Below are 23,291 nucleotides of genomic sequence, written 5' to 3'. Positions count from 1 at the left end.
ATTTTGTAGGTAAATTTTCTAAGTGTAAGTGATATTTTACCCATGATTTAAAAATTATATTTTAGCTAAGAAATATAATAATAATATAAGAAATTATATAGGAGCTTTCTTCTTTCCTTCCCCCTTTCTTCGCATTTCTTCTTTATTTTTTGGTATTTTTAAAATATACCTTTTATTAAATTTTGCAGAATGTCATTTTTTTCCAAAAATTGTTTAAGAAATTCTTTCTAACATGATTCAAGACAAAAATACCTTGTTTATTTATTTATTATTTATTTATTTTGAGACAAAATCTCGCTCTGTTGCCCAGGCTGGAGTGCAGTAGCAGCATCTCCGCTTACTGCAACCTCTGCCTCCTGGGTTCAAGTGATTCTCCTGCTTCAGCCTCCCAAGTAGCTGTGACTACAGGTGTGTGCCACCATGCCCAGCTGATTTTTGTATTTTTAGTAGAAACGGGGTTTCACCATGTTGGCAGGATGGTCTGGATCTCTTGACCTCGTGTTCTGCCTGCCTCAGCCTCCCAGAGTGCTGGGATTACAGGTGTGAGCCACTGCGCCCAGCCCTTAAGTCATTTCTTAAGTCTTATTAGTCAATTTAGCTTGTTAGTTGAAATAACTCAGTCAATACAGAGAGGTCAAATTCTTCATCAAAAGTAGGATATTTAAGAAATCAAAACATTCAGTTAGTAAAAAGAGCAATCTTTGACAATCATTACATAACTGCTTTCCTTCATCATTGTCCATCCTACATGTTGAAAGCGTTCTGGAAAATTGTTTTCACTCTGTTCTGCCATATATTGGAGTGTTGTCTTCAACAATCCCAAACTAAGATTCAATATGTTTGAGATTTGTTGTTATCTGAAGTCCTTTCATCACATAGATTTTGCCAGTAATAGAAGAACAGGGAGGAAAATACCTCTTTAGGTGAGTCCCTGCATTTACTATTCAGTATTTAGTTTAAGGTGCTGATAAATTGTCAGAATGCAGGAAATCTTCAAAGACAGGAAGACAAGGAAAAAGGAAACAAAGCAAAACAATGCCATAAGAGTATTTTAGTCACCCAGGAAACCAGGCTTTTTTCATAATGAAATACCATAGCATTAGATTAGCCTTTTTTCTCCTATATGTCATGTCGTATTCGGCTTATAAAATAGTTAATCAATAAATTAAGAGTCATCTATTCAGATGTGATGCTTTGACAAAGCTGGGAGACAAGTAGAGAACATACAGGATACTTAACAGCAAACTAAGAAATATAACCTTCTCCAATGTTTTAGTTCACAATAAAGCTTGAAACCATCTAGAGCAAAATTATTCTTTGTTGGAAAGATAACAAAACCCTAAGTGCTTCTGAATCAAGAGGGTTTATTAATAATTTTAGTAAACAAGTGAACAAAATAAATGATTGAGCTAGGTCCCAATTTGGGCCTAGATTTTATTTCAACATCTTACTTTCTTTTACATTTATCAGATTATTACTATATTGTATATATACATACATATACATTAAAAAATACATATATCCATTTTTTAGAAAATAAAACTGGTGGGCTTTTGGACTTACTTCCCAGGTTGTTATTGTTACTACTATTATTATTATTATTATTACTTTTGTCCAGAATCTGTTCTTCCTCTTCTGAATCATGGATACTTTTAATTCCAATGGCCATTCAGGCTAGAACACTTCAAGTCAGCTCCTTTTCGGTTTCTGTCTCTCCTACCCAACCAGTGATTTGGGATGCTTTCTCAATGTTAGCACTTTATGTATCATTCAAAACTTTTTTTCTTATGCATCCTAACTGCAGCTGAGCCCATCAGGCCCTCATTATTCCTGTTCTTAACAACAGCAATAAGCTCTTAATTCTGTCTCACACATAACTCTGGTTTACTCTCACTCCTTACACATAGCCCCAAAGTCATGTTGTTACAATATAGATCTCAACAGGATAAGCCTTGTTTTAATACTTTAATGGGCACTCAACTCCTTTAGGAAAAAGTCCAAGCTGTAGTAACTGTTACATACAAAATATATTATTTTATATTGTCATGGCTTTTGAAGGCTATTTTCTGGGTCTATACTGCCAGGCCACTGCCAGGTCCCAAATTGTCTCTCTTTTCTTCAATTTCTCAATATCTCTTCCAGGGAAATAGCTGTCTCTTCCAGGGAAATAATAGCTTCATCATTAGTGAAGCTGGATTAAAATTACCTTTTGTGCTGAAGTAAAGAAAGGAATCATAGGTGGAGTATGCATATGTATTTATGTGAACATACACACACATACATACAAATAAAACAGTATAATACAGTGTCTTCTCAAGGAGGTTACTGTATTAGCTCATCAAGGAAAAGGATAATAGTTTATTTATGTCTCAGTACCCAAGACAATTCACTGACTGCATTAATAAAGGACTTAGAGAATGGGTGTGCTTGGAGAAAATGCACCATCTAGCAGAAACCACTGCAAATTTATCTTCTGTCCCAGTCCCGCAGAAAAATCTCAGGGCCTGAAGAGTAACATAGTGGATACCAACTTTGAGGTGAGGCAGTCCCAGATTCTATGTTTAGATCTATATAGTTTTGCTATCTTGATCAGGCTATTAGACTATCTATGTCTCATTTCCTCATCTGTAAAATGAGAATAATAGTACCTATATAGTATTGCTTCAGATATTTGTAAGTGCTCAATTAATGATAGCAAATAGTATTATTTTTAACTAAATTTTAAAAATGATTCACTTATAGTTGTTTAGGTATTTTATATGAACCCACTTACTGTAATAGCTTCTGAAGTTTACCCTAGGAGAAATTCACCAGTAACTTAAAAATAATTTTTGTGCATCCATTGTGTTAAGAGCTTCATTCTATATTCAGAAGTTTGTAAATGCCAGCTTGATTTAGAACTGGGATCTAAATTTCTCTCCTCTTTGAATGGCTTGGAACTGAAAATAAAGATTTCTTATAGAGTGTATAAACCTTTAAGATTCTCATATAGAAAAATTCTGTAAATCTTTTCAACTTTGTATTTAGGTCATATAAAATTTTTAACATTAATTTGAGGTATTTCTTAACTTTTTGTTGGCTGTGAATATTTTTTATAATATCCCTAATTATTTTTGTTTAAACATTTCTACTTGATGGCATTTCATTTTAAGCATAGTTTCGTGATTATTCTTAATTATAATTGTGACCATGAATAATTATTTTCAAATTTGCAAGTTTTTTGTTACATTCAACTATTATAGAGATTATTTAGTATAATAATTATAAAGTAGTGTAGTGTGTCTTTTGATATAATTGTTTGAAAAGAGGTCATAGAATGTTGCACAGAAAACCATTACAATTAATAAAAGAATATTTCACAAGAAATGTACATTTGATTCGTGTTTGATATATTCAGTTTCTCAATCAGAAGGCATATTTAAATATAAATTTGAAGAACTCTTTTAAATAGAATCTGAATATAATAAGTAAAATCCATAATTTAAAAACATTATTTGTAGATGATTTGTGCCAAATGGAAACAAAAACCATGCATTGGTTTCATACAATAAAAAGTCCCTTCATGGAATATAAAATCTCAATTAATTATTAAGTATCTTTTTCACAAAACAAAACAAGACAAAAAGACAGGGCTTTTCTTTGGCTTTTGCTTTTTTTCTAAAATGTTTATTGTGATTTTATATGGAAACAGCCCATGGCTAGCAAAAGTATAATACATTTGCATAAATAAAATTAATTGTTCTCTTCAGTTTACAAAAAAAAATACATGAAATAGAGAAATGATAATATCTCTAGTTAGTTAGAAAAATATCATCTTAATAAGAAGCTAAATTGTTATGCCAACTCTCCATCGAAGCCACTTCTTCTAAAAGTAACATAAATACTTATTTAATAAAAAGTATACCTTTAGGGTACATTGGTTTTTAATTTACATTATTTGAAAGCTCTACATGGTTCTCAAGGATAACTAGTCAGTGGGTAAATCTAAATGTTTACTTAAACAGAATATGTAGAGTGACTCAAGTATTGTACTAGTTTGTCAACATTTTCTTTTCAGGCTGTGATGGGATCTGAGTGTTTATCACTAGTAATCTAATTTTTCTTCAAAATTTAAATCTGTATAAGTTTTAGGGAAAAAAATCCCCTTCTATACTGCTTTATCAGAGACTAGTCGTATTGTTGGTAGGCTGGTTCAGGTTCTTGACTTTGCTGCACAAAAGTACTTGAGAACAAGTCCAAAGTTATAGTAGGCGAAGAAGTTTATTGTGAAGCAAAAGTACTCTCAGTGGCAGAGCGGGCCACTCAAAGGAAGAGACAGCCCCTAGTACCTCAAGGAGAATTCCCTTTATGGGAGCTGGACATACATCTTCATAAAATATTGGTGAGGTCAAATATGCAAAGGCTGACCTGTGGTTGCCACATGCGTTCATCATCTACCTGCTCTAACACACATCACATGTATCATTAGCATATAAATCTCCCTCTAGGTGTGTGTATGTTACTACTAAAGTAAGGAAAAGGTTACTGTAACCTAAATCTGGAGCCTAGCTGCACATGGAGGACCCCAGAGAAGTCCCTATGTCCTCCAAGGCAGGAATTTGTACTTAATAGTTTCTTGGGCTTTTGGTGCTGATTGCCAGGAGATTAGGAAACATGCATCAGGAATAACAGGCTTTTATTGGGTATCAGAAACTTGTAACCATTTGGCAGTCAGCTGGTATCCTGCAGGACCGCTTATCTCACAAAAGAGTTAGGTGCTGATGCTCGACGGTCCAAGGGATATGAAAGGAACCAGCAAGGCTTCACAAAAGAGGGCAGGTCAGTATGGCCTCCTAACTTTACTTATCCTGCCTCATTAAAAGTAAAAGAGATGCTGAAAAGAATGTTAATAGCTTTAAGCTCTGACTGAAGCTAAAATTGTTTGCTTGTTGCTTCAACCGTTTGCAGTATAATTGTCTAATGGAATTACATAATCTCGTTTCAACCAAATTTTGTCTTTGCATTAGTCTTATGAAATCTGTAGTTATTTACTTGAATTGCATCCTTATATATTAATGTTCTATCGGTGAAATGCTTACCTAACTTAAAAAAAAATAACAGTAGGTCAATGAGTTGAAATTATTCTGTAGCATTCTAGGTGGGTCATATCATTGACATATTTAAAGTGATGATAACTTTAACCTTACAGTTCATTTTTAAGAAATTATTTTTTCACATCTTCACAACCTTCTTTTAAGGCAAAATTGTTGAACATGCTAACAAACGTAAAAGATGTTTTCTAAAAAGGGGTTTTATGTCTACAGTCTATTAAAAATTAAATGATCTTTACTTCAATATAGTTTAATTGCATTACCCCTAGACCAAATGATATTTTCTCTCAAGGACAAGAGATTCGTTAGGGAGTCCAAGGTTCATTTTGTTAGCTAACTGAAAATAAATTTGTGGCAACTTAGAGTTAGCATCTAAGAACTCACAGTGAAATGCTGTATCTTAAATAACCAGGTTTAAAAAGAGATACTTCTCTCAAAAATAAAAACCTGACAACATTTCTGACCATCGTAACTGCAAATTATTAGACACACACATTTATACACACACACACACATCTGATGTTCAGCTAGCATGCTTCACTGCAGTGTATCTCTTCTGATCAGTCTTGTATTCATTCTGTTTGCTTTGTGCTTACACCTTTCCGGTCATTAAATTATTTTGACTATCATTCCTATTTATACATGTGTGTGTGCCTGAGAAAGAGCAATCACATACTGTGAAACACCTCTGTGGGAATTTAATTAATAATAAATGAGAATTGAGACTCAGACACCACCTTAAGAGATGCCTATTAGAATGCAATTCTATTTAAAAGAAAGTAATATAAATGCAATAAACTTGCTCTTAATCATGCTGAGTTGACTAGAAATGTTTAGTTTCTCCTGTTTTTACTTTCCCAGTAAAGCGAAATAAACAAATAGAGGCTGAGAGGAACAGGGGCAAGATGACAACAAGATGGAGATAGCAACAGTTTTTGAAAAATACAAATTAGCTGGAGGAGTGGTAACTAACACGGCAGAGTGAAGGAAGTGGTGCTTTAAGCGCCTGCAGGGAGTCACTGATGGTAATAAAATAAACTGATCCATCAGGAACCAAAAAATACTTAGCAGAACATGGCTGCCACCTCAGAAGGCATAGTTGAAGGAAGAAACTTAAAACTCATGAATTGCTTGAAAGACCACATACTCAATGGTTACTGCCTCCTAGAAATCCTATCCTGCTTGACACCAATACCTTTGAATTCCCTTCCTCCACCTCACCTTGCCTAATAAAGAGCTGCTGTCTAATCTGAGGAAACTGAAAGAGAGAGAACTGAGCTTGGTGCTCAGACAGAAGTCAGGAAGAGGAGTGGAAAAGAAAATAAGATTGTCAGTTGGAGGACATCATACTGAAGGAGTGAGGGCCTCAGTCTTCTCTGCATAGTTTGAAAAACACCAGCAGCCAGAGGTACTAGAAAATGAGTCATATGGAAACTTTTCCTACTCAACATAACCATCTGCAGTGATGCTGACTATTTGGCAAAACATATCCCTATACACAAAGCCTCCAATCAACATTTTAGTGACTCACTCTTAAATATGAAAACCAATCATCATCCAATATTTAAGGGAAGCCTCCAAAGCAAAAGACAGAAAACACAACAAACAAAAGAGGGAACTCAATTGGAACACAGAAAATGCAACCAGATAGAATATTTTAAAATATGTATTTAATAACCTAAAAGAAACAAAGAGACATATCACATCTAAGAAAGAAAATTAAAATATTCTGAGAACATGAAGAATCAGAGAAGCACATTTGGAAATTTAAAACAAAATTTAAATATTAAAAATTCAGTGGAAAGTTTAGTACTTTATAATGTCTCCCTGTAGGTGGAATAAAGGAGATGGAACAATAGAAAACTTTCCAAGCTCCAACATTATATTAAAAAACTACAAAGAACACAAGAATATAAGAATGAATCTCAGAAATGAAGGCTATTCTTCTTCAGTTTGAAGATTCAGTATAATAATAATAATCATATAATAATAGCCCATATTACCTTCAATGTTTTTCTTTTTCCAGTGATCTTGAAAGAGCAACAAAGTCATAAAATAGAATCTAAGTTCACGAATCATGTCTTGAAGCAAAGCGGCCTCTTTCTCAGGAATACCTACAGATTCTCTCTTGACATTCTTTGTCTTTTTATTCATTTTGCTCATATTCCATGTCATTTTCTTTAATATATATATAAATAATTATTTTAAAGTCTGTGTCTGCCAGTTTCAATATTGTGTGACTATTGAAGATTCACTTCTTATTCATTGTGGGTTTTTTTCCTGCTTCTTTGCATATCTTATAATTTATTATATTTAAAATAACTCGGGATAATAAAGTTGACAGGTTTTTTTTTTTTTTCCAGAAAGAAAAATTTGTTTTTTTTTTCTTTTTTCTGTGTAGCAGATAGGGTGAAGGTCTGATTGCTTTGACTCAATCATGAATTAAACTGGTTTGGGACTGGGTTGTAAATTTGGTTATTTTCAATTCCTCTCTTGTTTCAAATGTATTGACTGATTACAGGTTACTACATCCAGCAGGACCTTGGAATTTAAGCACCACAAGATTACGGAAACCTCACTCTGCCTTCTAGTGCAGCCACTGGCCTCAAGCACCAACCCATTACTGAAAAACACTACCTTAGAGGAGAAATGTCATCCAAAAAATGTTCACTATATATATGAGGCTCCTCCAGATTTTAATCTTTTACACTAGCCCATATGAGAAGTAAATGCTTTAGTTGTGTCTCTTCCCTCTAGCAGAGTCTCTTTACCTATTACAAGCTTGATCCTTCACTAAAGCTCAGACTTGGCTTTTATCCAGGAAGAAAAGTGACTGCATAACTCCTCTTGGCCTGGCATGGTGGCTCACGCCTGTAATCTCAACACTTTGGGAGGCCAAGGAGGGCAGATCCCTTGAGGTCAAGAGTCCAAGACCAGCCTGGCCAACATGGCGAAATTTCGTCTCCACTAAAATACAAAAATTAACTTGGCTTGGTGGTGGATGCCTGTAGTCCCAGCTACATGGGAGGCTGAGGCACAAAAATCTTTTGAACCCAGGAGGCAGAAGTTGCAGTGAGCCCAAATCATGCCACTATACTCTAGCCTAGGTGACAGAGCGAGACTCTGTCTCCAAAAGTTAAATAAAATAAAATAAATAAAATAAAATAACTCCTCTTACTTAAGAAGGACTTTCCCCTATCATTCATTCTTCAATTCATACAGAGTTCTCCATTGTCTTTTACAAAATAAAATTTGGATAGTTTATGCCTTCTCCCCTCTAATTGTTATGGTGAGACCAACGGGTCACTGTCACGTTCTACACCCTGACCAGAAATATTGCCCATGTGATATTGTGTTAATCCATTTTGCATTGCTATAAAAGAATGCTGAGGCTGGGTAATTTATAAAGAAAAGAGGTTTATTTGGCTCATGATTTTGCAAGGTGTACAAGTATGACACCCACATCTGTTTACCTTCTGGTGAGGCCTCAGAAAGCTGAAAATCATGGTGGAAGAAGAGTAGCCACCACATCGTATGGTGAGAGAAGGAGCAAGAGAGGGAAAAGCAGGAGGTGCCAGGCTCCTTTAAACAACCAGCTCGCAGGTGAACCAAGAGAGAGAACTCACTCATTATCATGGCAAAGGTGCCAACCCATTCATGAGGATCCTCCCCCATGATCCAAACACCTCCCACCAGACTCCATTTCCAACATTGGAGATCACTTTTCAATATGAGATTTGGAGGGGACAACTATCCGAACTGTATACCTGTATTATGTGACTTTAATATAATGTGGGGGTTTATTAGTTACACTGACTACCATTAATTTAATTAATAGAATAAATTTTTGTTAAGAGCTGCTGAAATAATAAAAACAATAATAGTAGTGCCGGAAACATACCCTTCAAAATTCATAACATAGAAAAATGATAACGTCTAAAAATGCATGACTTAAGAAAATATGGTATTATCAAATTATTTAAATATACAAATAGCTAAAAGACTTAAACATTACTTCATCTGGGCAACAGAATTAGTGGTTAGGTGAGAACCATGTTAAAAACTGCTGTTTTATTACAAGATTTTCTTTCATCTTATTTGACTTTTTTAAGCTCTGAGTAAGCATTATCTTCATAAAAATGAAAAATATAGAGAGGCTAGATGAAGAAAATTAATCAGATGGCTAGAAAGATAATACTATTAAGAACATGGTAAATTAAAAGAACAGATTCCAAAAAACTGCTGGGGGAGTTCAGAGGAAGGAAAATTACCTTCATTTGACGGCATTAGGAAATGTTTCATCGATATATAGGCATTTAAGCTGCAAGGGGATCATCTAAAACCTCAACTTAAGTAGTTGACACCTCAGGCTGAAAGAATATCTTGGGTAAAGACAGGATGTATGTGGAGATGAGGACAAGTCTAGAGAATATAGTATAGATGGAAGACTTATGGAATCAAGCACATGTGGTGAATGTAAAGAGAAATATTTGGAAGTAATATTAGAGATCTCTGAATGCTAACTAAAAAAGTACATGCTCTGAGAGGCAATGAGAATCACTGAAGATGACTGAGCAGGGAATAGTCTGATCAGACTTGTGATTCAGGATGATTTATATCATTCACACACACAAAAGTTTAAATGAAACTTAGAGGTAAGAGACAACATCGTTATTGTTCAGCCTCAGCGCTCAGGAAGAAAAAATACCAATCAATTAAACTCAAATTTGCTCTACAGTCCCACAGATATGAGTTGGAAAATTATGTTTAATTCGTGAACTCAAATATTATTCTCTTTTCTGACAGCATGAGTTCCCAAATTTCCTTTTAGACATATACATGAAGAAGGCTGAAGGAAAAGTGACTCTATAAAGATCTACTTACTTAATAGAATTTAACTTACTCATCTATGAATTTTTACCTTACTCTCTGTTAGAAGAGCTGGATAGATAGAAGCAGTTATTTGATTCAAAGCTAGAATATTGGAATCAATAATTGGAGTAAGGTGCTGTATTTACTGCTGTGTCTCAAACTTAAATAATTATGGGTATAGGTATAAAAAGAAAGTCTAAAGGATAGAACAGAGTTGGCACATCGAAGTTCTAAAATGGGTCAAAAGTTTTTGGAGTTAGGCTTAATAAATCGAATGCAAGAAGAAAGAGAGAGGAAGGAGGGAGGGAGGGAAGGAAAGAAGGAGGAAAGGAAGGGAGTGAGAAAGGGAGGGAGGAAGGGAGGAAGGAAGAAGGAAAGAAAAAGTTGTCAACTGCTTAAAGAGAATGGAAGAAAGGAGCCAGAATCAAGTAAAGAATAATATTTTTTCAGTACCAGCATCCATATCAATGAAACTCAATGTATTTTGACGTAACCTGAACAAAATAATTAGTGCTTTGAGCTCTCATATTGTGTAATCCCACAAGTAAAAATAAAATGCTGTTATTTGGTATGAATGAAATAGATCAAGTAAAAAATAAATGCTACCATATATGCTAAGAGATCACACATTGCTCTTAACAAAGAAAATAAGTGATATAAACATAAGCTCTCTTGTGAAGAAAAAGAAAAGTCAAATGAAGGGAAATGTTGCTAATTATCTTTATCTGGCAATTTCATCAAAGTCTTGGGCATTTTGGGGTTTGTGGTTAACATGATTCATTGCTTCTGTCCATGTGTTGCTTAGATTTTTTTCAGTTTCCCTCTAATTATCATGTGAGTAATGATGGTCAGCTATTTTAATGGTTTTGAACTCCAGGAAGAGGAAAAATTCTTTTTTAAAAGCCGTTATTTAATCATATATTTTGATCACATAAAAAACAACATGGCAAGAAAGTTTTGAGCACAAAAAGTGTCTAAGTCCAATCATGGCACCACTGACTTTTTCTGTGTGCTCTAGTTGTCTGTACCTAACTGGTACTGATTGTAATCTAGAAAAGGTAGCTCCTCGTGGCATGTTATTCTTTGAATATTTATTTATCTCCCATCATTCTAAGAGTTACTAAAATTTCATTTTCAGTCTGTCTTAGCTTCTTTCAATCAGCCAAATAGAATGTCTTATTGAGTATTCCATAGAACCCCTTATGTATATGAAATAATTATAATGCATCATTACAGTAATGATGTTATGAGCTATGCTTCAGATCTTTTCCAAAAAACACATTCAACGCATTCTTTTCCATGTTTAGAAGACCTCATATTTTAAAAAAATTATTATTAAGGGGATTTATAATTTTTTAAAGTTACCTCTGAGAATTGTTTGAAAGAGTAACTGTGGAAGGGTTGAAGAAACTATGCAAATATCCAGTGACAAAATCGACTTATGACAAAGGATCAAACAAATCAACTGAGATGAAAAAAACAAAACCTAATTTTTTCATGCTTGGAACAGTACTTGAGTGTGAAGGAGAAGATTGGTTACTCCTATACACTACCTTCCATAAAGACTAAGAAATACAAGGAGTAACGTCATAATTTCATAATCCTGTGATTTCTAATCTAAGGAACCAATAAGTAAGTCCTATGTATAAATTTGGAGAGTATCTGAGCCATAGGAGAAAATAAAAACACTTTTCATTTGAAGAAACTTCAACAAAAATGAATAAAAATAAAAGATAACATTCCTCAAATGGAATTTTAAAATGGTGTTGTGGAGGTTGCAAAAGCAGCTAAAGGCTCAGAGAATTCCCTTCCTTTCTAGCCATTAATCAGCTATATACCTATATGCTCCATTCCATTAACATAAGTGGTATTTAAATCTGATTGCACATTAGAAACTCCTACATTTTAAAATCCTCAAGGCCATGCCTCACCCATGGGGAGTCTGATATAATTGTTTGGGGCTCAGAGATTGGTACGTTTCGAATTGCACCCCAGGTGATTCTGATGTGTGGAAAGGGTTAGGAGTCACTGCATTAGACCACGGGAATGGTGATACTATTAGTTTACTTCATGCTGGGTATTGTGGTAAGCTCTTCACTTGCATTGTCTCATTTAATCCTCCCAGCAACCCTATATTGCAGAAATTACTTGCCTCATTTTGCTAATGGGACAAGCAGAAAAATTAATAAGTAACTTGCCCAAAGCCATGCCCCTTAGAATTGTTGAAGCAAGGACTCAAACTAAAGCTATGTTAATTTAAAGCCTGAACTCCTAAGCATCTTTGCTACCTAATTTCTACATCTTTGTTGCAATAATAGAACCATCCTTGTTTCTTCCTCTCCATCCTGGCCTAAAAGAGCCACAAGCCATGACTCAGGGGGAGTGTCACCATCTCTTCAGAATTAGGCAAAACATGAAATACCTAGAGGAGAATGTAAAAACTTTTTGCCTTTAGAATTTAATGAATTGATGTGTTTTGAATAACAGAGAATATTTAAATTTTTATCATCATTAATTATCATAAATATTGGAAATTTTGTATTTAATTTAATACAAAATTAAAATTTTGTATTAAACCTACATTACAGGTTTCTCTTTAAAAGCTAGAACAGATGTAAAATCCTGGACCTAAACAATTGAAGTTTTTAGCTATAAATGGGTTGTGCTTTCTCCTATTTACCATAGCCTTTGTGTGTACAGATTGTCTTATATGCCAGTGATTCTCAAAGATTAACATTTACATGATTAACCCAAGTGTCTTATGAAAATGCAGATTTTCAATTTAGTAGGACTGGAATGGGGGCAGATATTCAGCATTTCCAGCAATTTACCGGTTATTCTGATACTCCTGGTCCTCAGGCCACAAATTGATTATCAAGGCTATATACCACCTATGATACTTATGTACATGACTTACCTTTAATTACATCAATTAATGTTGTGTCCCCTACTATAGATCCTTATGAAATCTCACATAAACTAATTCACTCCCATTTTCTGGGAGAAACATACAAGTATATATTTTCTTTTATTTTTGTTTCCTTTTTCTAAAAAAAAAAGTGATTTTCTTTCTGTTGAATGGCACAAAAGGAATGAAAGTCCATTGCTGCAGCATCCAGTGTAGTACCAAATAACGAATGCGAGTAAAACATTGGCAAATAAGACATTAGCAATAAGTGACAAGAGTAAGGAAGAAGATAATTGTATCTATGTGAAACATATTGGATACATTGAAGTAATCTACCATAAAAAGGCAATATGACCCAATTTGAAGATCGCTACAGCAAAAATATTTATCCTACATCTTACTAATCTCCCTTTCGACTTGATTTACTGTACCTATTAAAATATTACAAAAATATTTTGTTTGTCACGACTCTTCCAAAATGTATAACACTTTTCTTCATCGCACCAAGTCTATGTCACACTAGTTGATCCCACTACCAAACTGTTCATATAGCCCAGTATTTCAGAGCTGAAATGGAAGCGCTCTCTGCAGATGGAGGATGGAAAGAAATGAATTGACTTTAAGGTGAGAAAGCTGAATGGTCCATTGTTCCATTCATAATACATTGCTATCATCAGTCAGTGTTAACATTCCTGTTCGTTTACTGTATTTTCTTTTATTGTGTCAATTCACTATTTCCATTTCCATGATACACTGGTCAATTACTCCAATGTAGTTGATGTATTTCCTTAATAACACATTTATGCCTAGTGTTCCATTATTGGAACACTAAGCATATGGGAGTTATTTATATCCTACTGCTCAAGGCCATCACCAATGTCTGATTGCAAAAATTCAAAAAATTGCAACCTCAGGCATAAATGGGTTATTATGTGTAAAGTGTTTGTATGTTTTAAAATTTTAAATAAATGGAAGTTTATTATTTTTAATTTTTTTCAATTACCACTTTTCCTGTCCTTTATTCACATTGCTCCTTATGTATTTCAGTTGTTACTTCTTATTTGTGCTTTACATTCTTCCTTGTGCAACTGAATATTTCTCTTCTATTCTCTGATAAAAAAAAAAAAAACTAAAACAAAAAATCCCCAGGCTGCTTGCAACAATTGTTATTCCAAAAGCATCACAATTAATGTTTTCTTGTGCTTAATTTTTTTTATAGACTTCTGCAAAAATACTCAGAAGTGGAATAACTAAATCATATGGTATAGACATATTTAGTCCAATATGTCACAAAGCATTCTAGCATGGCTGCATGCTGTTGAGTTTCTGGGATTTATTGCGATTTAATTTTGGTCCTAGTGTATTATCAATATTCTAAATTTTCCATGTGTTCTTGAAGTAAAATATATTCTCTGCATGTTGTATAAAATATTGTAAACATTTCTATCAATACAAGGTGTTAATTCTATTATCAAAATCAATTTTATCTTTGTTCTTTTTCAGTTTGATTTATTATTTTCCATAAAACTTATGTTTAAACACTCGTGTATATGTTTTTTTATCTATTTGTCTTGGTAATTTTTACACATCTTATTTTAAACATTTTGAGGCCTCATTATTATGTATATATAATGCTGAATATTATATATTTTTCTACATAATTATAACTCATCAATTGACTGTTATTTCCATTAGTAACTATACTTTTAATCTTAACCATTTTTTGTGTATGGTTTAGTGGTATTAAATACATTCATAATGTCATGCAAACATCATAAACATACCTCTTTACAACTTTTCATCTTGTAAAAGTGAAACTTTATACCCATTAAACAATATATTCTTACTCACCCCTTTCCCTAGTCCCTGTTACTGCCTTTCTATGATATGTCTCTATAATTTTGACTACTCCAAATATCTCATGTAAGTGAAATCCTATGGCATTTGTCTTTTTGTGACTGGTTCATTTCACATAGCATAATGTCCTCAAGTTTTATTCATGTTGTGAATATTTTGTTACATGGGGATTTTATAGATCTAAATTTTACATTTAGATCTCAGATCCATTTTGAATTAATGTTTGTATATTCTGTTAGGGAATGGTTCAACTTCATTCTCTTGCATGTGGATATCCAGTTTTCCCAACACCACTTCTTGAAAAGAGTGTCCTTTTGCCATTGAATGATCTTGGCAACTTGTCAAAAGTAATATGATTATTTATGTGAGGCTTTAGTACTGAGCCCTGTATTATATTATATTGGTCTATGTGTCTGTCTTTAGGCTAGTACCATGCTTTTTGGATTCTTGTAGCTTTGTAGTAAGTTTTAAAATCAGAAAGTGTGAGTCATCCAGATTTTTTTTTTCAAGATTGTCTATTCAGGGTCTCATGAAATTCCATATGAATTTTAGAGTGGGTGTTTCTATTTCTACAAAAAATGTAATTGAGATTTTGATATAAATTGCATTGACTCTAGAACTTTGTGTAATATTGACATCTTAACAATGTGAAATCTCCAATCCATAAATATGAGAGATGTTCTTATTTATTTTTATCTTCTTTATTTCAGCAACATTTTGCATTTTTGTTGTATAAGATTTACTTTAGTTAAATTAATTTCTAAATATTTTATTCTTTTAAATGGTAATGTAAATGTAATTGCTTTTGTAATTTCATTTTCAAGTTGTTTATTACTGATATATAGAAATGCAACTTTTTTTTAATTTGATGACATGTGTGTACTTCTTATTTTACATTTTAATTTTTTTATGTAGAAAATTAGGTGAAATTTTGAGGCAGACTAACCTAAAACCACTTTTGGCTCACTTTTTGGTTTTACTATTATTTTACAATTTATAAATAGTTTTATTTTCCACATATGTATGCAATATTAGCTCTATCACAAACAAAATTTCCATATGCATATTCTTTATATTGGTTAAGTTTTTTATTGTTTAATTTTTGTGGGTACACACTAGTGTATATATTTATGGGGTACATGATCTATTTTGATATAGGTATGCAGTATGTAATAATCACATCATGAAGTGGGATATCCATTCCCTCAAGCATTTATCCTTTGTGTTACAAAAGAGTATAATGCAATTATATTTAGTTGATTGATCCCACTACCAGAGTGTTTATAGTGCCTAGTATTCCATATTAAAATAATACTTATTTTAAAATCTACAGTTAAATTATTTTGACTATAGTCATTCTGTTATGCTATCAAATACTGGATCTTATTCATTCTTTCTATTTTTTTGTATGCCCATTAACCATCCTCACCTATCTGCTACCCTTACCTCCCACTACACTTCCCAGCCTCTGCAGGCCATTTTTCTACTCTCTATTTCTATGAGTTCAATTATTTTGGTTTTTAGATCCCACAAATAAGTGGGAACATGCAATGTTTGTCCTTCTGTGCCTGGCTTATTTCACTTTGCATAATAACGTCCAGTTCTATTCATGTTGTTGCAAATGGCAGGATCTCATTCATTTTTTATGGCTGAATAGTACTCCATTGTGTGTAAGTACCACATCGTTAAAATTTATTCATCTGTCAATGGACATTTAGGTTGCTTCCAAATCTTGGCTATTGTGAACAGTGCTGCAATAAACATTGGAGTGCATATATCTCTTTAATATACTAATTTCCTTTCTTTTGGGTATATATCTAGCGGTGGGATTACTGGATCATATGATAGATCTATTTTTAGCTTCTTGAGGAACCTCCAAACTGGTCTCCATAGTGGTTGTGCTAATTTACATTCTGAGCAACAATGAATGAGGATTGTCTTTTCCTCATATCTTTGCCAGCATTTGTTATTGCCTGTCTTTTGGATAAAGGTCATTTTAACTGGGGTGAAATGATACCTCATTGTAGTTTTGATTTGCAATTCTCTGGTGATCAATAATTTTGAGCACCTTGTCATATGCCTGCTTGCCATTTATATATATTCTTTCGAGAAATGTCTGTTGAAATCTTTTGCCCATTTTTAAAATCAAATTATTTTTCCTAAAGATTTGTTTGAGCACCTCATATGTTATGGTAATTAATCTCTTCTCAGATTGTAGTTTGCAAATATTTTCTCCCATCTTGTGGGTTGCCTCTTCACTTAATTGATTGTTTCCTTTACTGTGCAGAAGCTTTCTAACTTGGTATGCTCCCATTTGTTCATTTTCATTTTGTATGCCTGTGCTTGGGGGTGTCACTGAAGAAATTTTTGCCCAGACCAGTGTTCTGTAGAGTTCCCCCAATATCTTCCTATAGTGGTTTCATAGTTTGAAGTCTTACATTTAAGTCTTTCATCCATTTTTACTTTATTTTTGTATGTGGTGAGATATAGAGGTCTCATTTCATTCTTTTGCATATGGATATCCAGTTTTACAAGCATCATTTATTGAAGAGACTGTCTTTTGCCCAGCGTATATTCTTGGCATCTTTATTTAAAATGAGTTGACTGTTTGTGTATGAATTTGTTTCTGGGTTTTGTCTTCTGATCAATTGGTATATGTGTCTGTTTTGATGCCACAGTGCCATGCTGTTTTGGTTACTATAGCTCTGTAGTATAATTTGAAATCAGGTGATGTGATTCATCCAGTTTTGTTCCTTTTGCTCAGGATAGTTTTGGCTATTCTAGGTCCTTTGTGGTTCCACATACATTTTAGAATTGCTTTTTCTATTTCTGTGAAGATCGTCATTGGTATTTTGACAAGATTGTAATGAATCTGTAGATGGCTTTGGGTACTCTGGACATTTTAACAATATTGATTCTTCTAATCCATGAACAAGGAATATCTTTGCATTTTTTTTGGTGTCCTTCAATTTCTTTCATCAGTTTTATAGTTTTCATTGCAGAGATCTTTCACTTATTTGGTTAAGTTAACTCTTGGGTATTTAATTTTATTTGTCACTATTGTAAATGGGATTACTGTTTGACTTCTTTTTCAAGTTGTTTACTGTTGGCATATAGAAATGCTATTGTTTTTTGTATGCTGTTTTTGCATCCTTCAATTTTTCTGAATTTATCGGTTCTAATATTTTGTGTGGAGTCTTTAGGTTTTTCAAAATAGAAGATAATATCATCAACAAACAAGAATAATTTAACTTTTCTTAACAATCTTGATGTCTTTGTATCCTTCTCTTGTCTAATTGCTGTAGATAGGACTTCCGGTACTATGTTGAATAGCAGGATGAACGTGGGCAGCCTTGTCATATTCCAGAGCCAAGAGGAAAGGCTTTTGGCTTTTCCCCGTTCAGTATGTTACTAACTGTTGGTCTGTCATATGTGGCTTTTATTATGTTGAGGTATGTTCCTTCTATCCCCAGTTTTTTTTTTAGGGTTTTTATCATGAAGGAATGTTGAACTTTATCAAATGCTTTTTTAGCATCAACTGAAATGGTCATATGGTTTTTGTCCTTTATTCTGTTGACATGATGTATTACGTTGGTTGATTTGTGTTGCTAAAATATCCTTGCATCCCTGGGATAAATCCCACTTGGTCATGATGAATGATCTTTTAAATTTATTGTTGAATTTGGTTTGCAAGTATTTTATTGAGGATTTTTACATCAATATCCATCAGAGGTATTGGCCTGTAGTTTTCTTTTTCTTAATGTGTCTTTCTGGTTTTGCTATAATACTGGCCAGGGTAATACTGGCTTTATAGAATGAGTTCAGAAACAGTATCTTCTATATTTTTTGAACAGTGTGAGTTGAATTGGTATTAGTTCCTTAAATATTTGGTAGAATTCAGCAGTGAAGCCATCAGGTCCTGGTATTTTCTTTACTGGGAGACTTTTTATTACAGCTTCTCTCTCATTACTTGTTATTGGTTTGTTCAAGTTTCTTCATGGTTCAATCTTGGCCTACCAATCTAGGCCTATGTGTCTAGTTATTACACTTAAGATAATGGCTTCTAGTTCCTTCCATATTGTTGCAAAAGACATGATTTTATTATTTTTTATGGCCAAATAGTATTCCACTGTAGGCATGTATATACACACACACCCATATACCCACACACACCACATTTTTATTATCCAAACATCTGTTGATAGACAATTGGGTTGGTTCTATATTTGCTATTGTAAATAGTTTTATCATTAATGTATGAGTTCAGATATCTTTTTGGTAAATGATTTATTTTCTTTTGGGTAGATACACAGTAGTGGTATTGCTGGATCAAATGGTAGTTCTGCTTCAGCTAATTGAGAAGTTGGCCTGCTATATCACACTGATGAGGACGGGCTATGCATCAACAGCAGTGTGTCAAAGAGACAAGGCCTTTGGCAGTGGATTCTCACCCTCCTACATCTCAGGCTGTCCTCTCCCTCTTCAGGGAGTACTCATGGTCTTTATGTTGATTCATTGTATCCATCCAAAACTGTGTTTCTTCTGTGGCATCTCTAGGGTTGGAACAGGGCAAACAGCCAGCAGCCTAACCTAGTACAGTATACTATCTTGACAGCAACAGCATCTGTTTTGCTTTTATCTTTTTAGAGCTGTTTATTTTCCTGTTCATTTTGGCTCAGAACTAATAAACTCATCTTCACTGGATGATATTAAATGTCACCCTTTTTACTTACTATGTAATTGGATTTAAAGCTGATCATGTTAGGCATTCAACAACAAACATTTTTTGCTTCTTGCTTTTCATTGACTTTGCTTATTGTCAATTTTTTTCTCACCCAAAACCTAGTTATTATATTCTTTCTATCCATTTTACTCTGCTATAAAATACAAATTCTCCATTAAAGAAAACAGTAAAATGCAATCTGGATTGAATTTCATGATAAAATGTATTTTTAAAGCAAAGAGTTTTTTAATAGTCAAGAATTTTTCATCAATAATGTAAGCTGCTTATATTAAATTGCAGCACTGTTGCAGATGTGCATGATGAATTGGCCCTGAATGTGTACTTTCCCACAGATTTGAAGCATATGACTAAGTTAAATATCATATTTGCTATGGAGTCACACAGCCCTTGCAGAAAAGCTTGGCAAAATATAGAATGTGTTCTGTTTGCTAGGAAGTGCTATCTCACCATATATCAAGGCAATCACTTATGGAAAGAAGGGGAATAGCTAGTCTTCACATGACTAAATTGTGAATTCACCATCCTCCTGATTGGCTCTACTAGGTTCTAACTTGCACCTCCAAATGTACCCTCCATGACTCATAACCAGTCCATCCTGACTTTGCCTGCCAGTTTTCCATACTTGAACTATTTCTGATCTTATCTTTTTAATAAAACTTTATTCATTCCAGGAGCAAATTTTAGCTATTTTTCCACAGTCTTAATACCAGTTTAATTATTTCTGTTTATAGGAAATTATTTGGGAGGATGTTGTTTAAATCAATGTTTCTGAAAGTGTAGCTCCACTGAAATAGAATTTTCAGGTAAGGTCCAGGGATAGATTTTTAAAATCAAATCTCCTAGGTGATTGTGAAATGCACAAATATTTGAGAAACATTGCCCTAAACTAAAGGATTAAATAACACTAAAGTTATAGGCATCCGTAAAAAGGTACAGAAGAAATACATTTAGGCAAGTATGAGGAGTCTACTTTCCTTCAAAACATATCATAATGTTGATCAAGTACTGTACCCAGACATAAAGCTTGCCAGCAATGAGTTAAAAATTATTTAAATGTTTACTATTCCCACTCTGCACTTACTATATAATTGCTATATATAATTTTTATATCTTGAAAGCATATGTCGCATGACACTTGTTTTTGGTGTAAAACCACAAGTGTATCCATCTAATTGTCCTATATAGTATAAAAGTGAGGGACGTGGTTTTTAGACCAATAGTGGGTTCAAACACCAACACTATCAATTGCTGGTTTTCAAGAACATGCCCTGTTCTCTTATTTCCTAATGGTTCTCTCTTTCCTGTTTCCTATACCTTTTCTTCATCTCAAATTGGATATCCTTCCTTCTAGCATACCCCTTCCATTATTAATTATCTTCACTGCATAAATTACTCACGAATATTTTTCATGCCTCCTGGCTTTAAGTGAAATCAGGCCCTTCTCAGAGAAAAAAAAAAGTTTCTTTTAACCTCTAAAGCCAATCATTATCCTGTCATGCCCTATAATACATGTTTAAGGGAACAACCCACTCCACTATTCCACCTCAGTCCCTCTTCACTCTGATCATTTTGGGGATCTGATCACCATTACTGCTCTTTCTGGGAAATCATGGAATACAGGCTTTAAAACTGGTCATACAGTTTAGGCCCTTGTCAGATACTTACTATCATGCTGTACAGAACATTTATTTTTTTACTGAAATATATAAAAAAGCAAGATCTTTGTTTTATATAATTCCTTTGGTCAGAGAGGAGTGTATGAGCTGTATGTATGGGGATCTCCTCTCTTTCCACCTGTCAATTTTTTTTTTTAGACCTGGACAAGCAAGAATCTTGTAATGAGCTCCATGTTTTGGAAGGTATACATATCACAAGCAAAGCAACAGTACTTAGTATATTATAAAAATTTATTTAAGAACACATGAGTGCCTTTTCACTCAGTTCCAGAGATCAAGGGAGGCATAGCACACCTCAGTTGCTTTAGTGACTAAAATCTGAAAGGTCTCCAGGGAAACAACTCTACATGTCTTGCTTTTTGTCTTCAAAAAAAATTAAAAAAGGTATGTTATGCCAGCATCTATGTCATTTAGAGTAGACATTGTTTTGGAGTGAGAGAAAAATTTGAATGACAGAATGCTTATGGAAGAGAAAATACATCAACTTGTTAATTTCTCTCTTTTATATAGCATAAATGCCAATAGATTATTGCATAAAAACTATTATTTTCAACATTCTCAGTAATGTCAGGGCATCTATTTTCTATGTGTAAATTCATTTTTCTTATGTACTAATTTATTTTCCAGAGTTAGTCATCAATTAGCACATTTTTTAAAACAGTTTTTCTTGGCTGAGGGTAATTTTGCCATATTTAATAATTCATATTGCCCTATAATTGTAGGTCCAGTTGTAAAGACATGAAACATGAAAGAATTGAGTACATTAGCAACTGCATGGGTGGTGAATGCTGAGATTAAAATATTAACATTTTTGTAGAAGGAAAGTTACAATATTAAAAAATAATAAAAATATCAAAACAAAGAAAAATGTCAATTGTTTAAGGAATTATGAGCTAAAATTCAGTATTAATTAAATATAATTTGTATTTGCTTTTAATTTGAATAGACAAATTTAAATTTTGAGAAGAATGTGTTTTGAAAACACATATGAAAATATCTTTTACATTTACATCAACACTAATTTTTAAGTAAGATCACATTTAAATTTTGTACGATTGAATATAATTATAATTGTTGAATCCTTTAGGTTATCACTGCCAATAGAATGCCAATTATAAAAATTCTTGATTATAACAACATAGTCAACTTTTTATGAAATAACTATATATTAATTTATGAATTACATTTATATATTTATTTCCATCCAAACATCACCAGCCTAATACCTAACACCTAATACCTAAATAAACCTAATACCTAAATTTGTGAAATAACCAATTTGGTCTTTAGTACTTTGTTTCCTTTCTGACATAAAAGACTTAACTTTACACGTATTTTTCTATTTTCTCATAAATAAATTATATTATTCAAGAAACATATTTTACTTAACATTAACCTTGACTTACAACTTTTAAATATATTGTTTTATAGTGTAGGCTGAGAATCCATAATCTGATAATGTGAAATCCAAAAGGCTCCAAAATCGTAGTGTTTGAGCACCAACCTGATTCTACAAGTGAAAATTTCACAACTGAACTCATGTGATGGATTTTATTCAAAATGGTGGTACTCAATACAGAATTTATTCAGCATCCTCAAGGGCAAAAAGACTCTCACAACCCCCTTTAACTGTGAATTCTCTTTTCTGCACATGCCAGACTCCCCCATACAAGCACACATGAAAAGGATCCACATGCACCTTTGGCAGGTGCACAGGCCAGACACACCATGACAAATGTCCCACAATGCCTCACACAGGGCCAACACACACACACACAAATTTTATATATATACATATATATACACACACACACACACAAACGTATATATATACACACATATATATACGTATATATATATACACATATATATACGTATATATATATATACACACGTATATATATACACATACACACACGTTGTGTGTTTTTGTTTCTTTTCCACACTATGGTATAAGGATATTGTTGAAAATAATAAAAAGGCCTGTAGATATGCCTATGAGTAACAGTGATAAGAAAAAGAGGAAGCATTTCTGTTTATCTATAGCATAGAAAGTCAAGGTGTTGGGGAAACTGGATGGTGTGGTGAGAAACATCTTACAGAAGAGTACGGTCTTGGAATCACCACCATATATGACCTGAAGA

The sequence above is a fragment of the Pan troglodytes genome, chromosome 4 (assembly GCF_028858775.2).
Source record: "Pan troglodytes isolate AG18354 chromosome 4, NHGRI_mPanTro3-v2.0_pri, whole genome shotgun sequence".
NCBI classification, from domain to species: domain Eukaryota; kingdom Metazoa; phylum Chordata; class Mammalia; order Primates; family Hominidae; genus Pan; species Pan troglodytes.
This window is presented reverse-complemented; position numbering follows the sequence as displayed.